Genomic DNA, 4324 nt, shown 5'->3' on the forward strand with positions numbered 1-4324 from the left:
AGAATGCAGCCCTGTGGTGATCTGGTACTGAAGGAGAGGAGATGCTCTTACCAATCCTCATTAATTGTGGTCTGGAGGTGAGGAAACCCAGGATCTAATTACACAGTGGGGTATTCAGGCAAAGGTTTTGGAGTTTGCCGATCAATTTTGAGTCAATGATGGTGTTGAATGCTGAACTGTAGTCGATAAAGAGCATCCTGACGTATGTTTCTTTGCTGCTAAGGTGGTGTATTATGGAGGGTCGTGGCTGCCCTCTACCTGGTCGGAAGACACACCACCTGACAATCAAGGTTTCGCCATGCCCCACCCATCAGTGTGCACCCAGTCTGACCTATAGATGACTGGTCCACTGATGTGGTATATATTGAACTGCCTCCTCAAGTACATGGAAAATTAAGGATGGACAACAATTTCTGGTGTGGTTAGTGATCGCCACATCTCATGAAAAAAATCCCGTCTTCATTGTTGTAGTGCTAAGTGGCATTCCCAATCCACCAAAGTTACAACAAAGTTCAAAGTTCAGATTTATTGTCCAAATACATATAGGACATCACATACAACCCTGAGATTCTTTATCCTTCACGTTCGGCATTATTTCTACTTATCAGTAGCATAAAAAAACTATACTCAAGAAAAGATATGGACAAAAAAGAGAAATGTAAACAAAAAGACAAATGTAAACAATCTGACTGTGCAATACAGAAAAAAATAAAGTAATAAATAATGTACACCATTAGAGTCCTTAAGTGAGTCCCTGAATTTGTTGTTGAGTCTGATTATGAGGGGTAGCAACTGTTGCTAAACCTGGTTGTACAAGTCTTGTGAAACCTATAATTTTTTTCCTGATTGCAGCTGTGAGAATGGAGTATGTCCTGGGTGGAGTAGATCGTTGATGATTGCTACTGCTCTCCATGCAGATTTTCTCGATGGTGGGAGGATTTTGCCAGTGATGTACTGGGCTGTGTCCACTCCCTTTTGCTGGTCTTTCCACTCAGAGCTATTGTTAGCTGCCATACCAGGCCGTGATACAGCTGGTCAGCACACTTTCCACTGCACATCTGTCGAAGTTGGCCAGGTTTTTTGATGTCATACTAAGCCTCCACAAACTCCTAAGGAAGTAGAGGCACTGATGTGCTTTCTTTACAATGCCATTCATGTATTGGGTTCAAAATAGTGTCTCACACTCATTTAAATTTGGCAGATTTGAAGCATGTTGGGACCATGGCGCCTCTCAGGGAGATGTTAAACATGTCGGTGAGAACATCTGCTAATTGAGCCGCATATCCCCTGAGCACTCTGCCAGCAGCTTTCCGTGGGTTGCCCTTGCCTAACTCTCTCTTTACTTCAGCCACTGCAAGATACAGCACCTGATCATTTGGAGGAGGGGTGGTCTTCGTTGTCATGTCATTTTTCACCTCAAGACACGTGTAGAAGTTGTTCAGCACATCTTGGAGGGAGGCAGATGGTGTAGCCTTGAGGTTGGTGATGTCTTAGATGCCCTTGCATCGCCTGTCCCTGCTGTCCAGGAAGTGACTATGTGCATGCTCTGCTTCCCTGATGGCTTTAGACAGCTTGGCTTTTGCAATAGCTAGGGCTATCTTGTTATCCGTTCCTTACAGGCATAGGTGTAAAATGGGTAGAGTAGTCTGCTCAGAACATAGCCCCGTAATGCTCCATTACTGATGGAGATGTTCTTATCGATCCTTACTGATTGGGGTCCTAAGGTGAGGAAATCCAGGATCAAATTACACACCTCTGCTTGTGGAGTGTAGACATACTGAACTGACCTTTCAGCCATATACATCTCATTATTTCTCACCTTTAATTGCAATAAACACAGAAGTGGCTTCAAACTAATAAGAACGTTTCCACTTTTCCATCGAAATTTGGTTATGTAGGTGATAGCATACAGATCAAGAATTATTGTGAAATGAATATGTGCTTGAAGGTTTGATTTTGCATTAACCTTTGATTCTCACTTTCAGCATTAATTCACACTTACTGTGAATCATCTCATCCTATCATCTCCCACCCCTCCACTATCTTTTGTTCGGATGCCTGCTGGCATTCTCTCATACCTTGATGAAGGGCTCAAGCCAGAAACATCAATTATGTATTTTTACCTTTACTACATAAAGGACACTGTTTGACCTGCTGAGTTTCTCCAGCTTTTTGCCTTTTTATTTCAACTATGGTGTCTACAGATTTTTGTGATTTATTTCACACTTTTTATTTAGATCATCTATATTTCGAGGTAGGTAAATATGAGGATGTTTTGTTTCCATATAAGACCAGATGGCATTTTAATACCATAAACAAATGCGCCATTTTGAAATTTCAATTTCAAGTGTTCTCGACATGTGGACATTGATGACAAAGCTGCCTTGTTAACTCAAAACAGTTTGCCCTGAGGACATCAAGAATCAATCAGGTAAATAAGAGGTAGTACATGATTCACAAGACTCACATACTGGAAATTAATGCAATTAGGAAAGTTGACAAAATGTAATTTATTGCCAAAGGAATTAAATATAAAAGTAGGGAGCTTATAATTCAGTTATTTGGTGACCCCAAATCTGTAGTACTATGCATTCGTAAGATCATAGAGCTATACAGTATGGAAACAGGTCTTTAGCCCAAACTAGTCCATGTTGAACAATGTCCCTTCCTAAACTAACCCCATTGGCCTGTATTTGCCCTATATCTGTCTAAACCTTTTCTCTCTATGTACCTGTCTAAGTGACTTTTAAATATAATTCTACTCCCAGTTCAGCTTCTTCTAGAAGTTCATTCGATATACCCACAATCTTCCATGTGAAAAACTTTCCCTTCAGATCTCCTTTAAATCTTTCTCTTTTCACCTTAACATTTGCTTTCTAGTTTTAAACTCCCATATTCTGGGGAAAAGACCATGAGGTATCTTATCTGTGTCTTTCATGATTTTAGGCCTCCATTGCTCCAGGGAAAACTGTCCCAGTTATCCAGTCCCTCCTTATAACTCAAATTATCCAGTCCTGAAAACATCCTTGTGAATCTTTTCGGCACCATTTTTTACTCAATCACGTCTTTTCTATTGTGTGGCCACCAGCTCTAATGGGTTTGGCTTCAGAAATGTCTTGTACAGTTGTGATATGTAGTCTATACCCACTCATTATTTAGAAAGGATGTATGTGCTTTGGAAGTAATTGAGAGAAGTTTTCCACAATTGATATCTGGAATAAGCAGAATAACTTGTGAAGGAAGATTAGAACTCCCAGACTTGTATGCTCCAGAATTTAAGAGAATTCACATGAAGCAACACTTCATTTGTACATCCAGAGGACTTGTTTACTGTGTTGGGTGCACCTTTGTGGCATTCTCTACATTGGAGAGATCAGTCGCAGACCTCCTCTCTGTTTGCCACTACAACCACCTCCTAGCCAACCATTTCAATTCTGGGTCATACTCCCGCACTCACATGTCTGTCCATTGAGAATATTTATCAGGAATGCTGTCTGGGCAGGGAAAGGAGCATCATCAAGGATGCATCTCACCATAACTATGGACTTTTTACTCTTCTCCCATCTGGTAGGCATTACAGGAGCCTTCGCTCTCAAACCAACAGGCTCAAGAAGACTTATTCCCTAAGGCTGTGGCCCTATTACCCTGCTGAACCTTAAATCACAGCGCTGAGTGGTACTGCACCCATATTGTATTGTCAGTACTTTTATTTGTTTGTTTGGTGAATGCACTTGTTTCTATTCCCATGTAGTTATTTGTATATAGCACTGTTTTTTTTTAACTTCTGGTTGGATGCTAATTGTATTTCATTAACTTTGTATCTGAACTTAGCACAATTACAATAAAGTTGAATCTAATCTAATCTATATTAGTTAATTGGCTTTAATATTTGCACATAATACTTATGGCAATGTACTGTGTATAATACAGTGAACAGTAGTTTATCATAGGATACTTGGTGTCAAAGTAAGTTGAAACACAGTCCTTTCACTTCTGGAAGTTCATTTTCATTCCAGACCAATGGGTTGCAAGTATCTGTGTGGTGGAACATGGTACTGCAGGCATGTCTGGGTATATCCTCACTGGGCTGGGCAGGCAGGCCCACCTTCCATACCTGTAGCCTCCTCCCCTTAAGATCTCCTAATAAAGGCTGAGAGCCCTAGTCTCCTCTCTCGTACCTGCCTTGGACATGAGCCAGCAGCATGTAGAGGCATATCTGGGTCTTCTGATCAATAAACCTTTGACTGCTTGCTTCATGTCTGCGAGTGGTCATTGATCAGAATTTTAAAGTGCCATGGATAAGACAATCCAACTAGAGAAGCTG

Source organism: Narcine bancroftii, chromosome 3 (genome assembly GCF_036971445.1).
Source record: "Narcine bancroftii isolate sNarBan1 chromosome 3, sNarBan1.hap1, whole genome shotgun sequence".
Classification (NCBI taxonomy): domain Eukaryota; kingdom Metazoa; phylum Chordata; class Chondrichthyes; order Torpediniformes; family Narcinidae; genus Narcine; species Narcine bancroftii.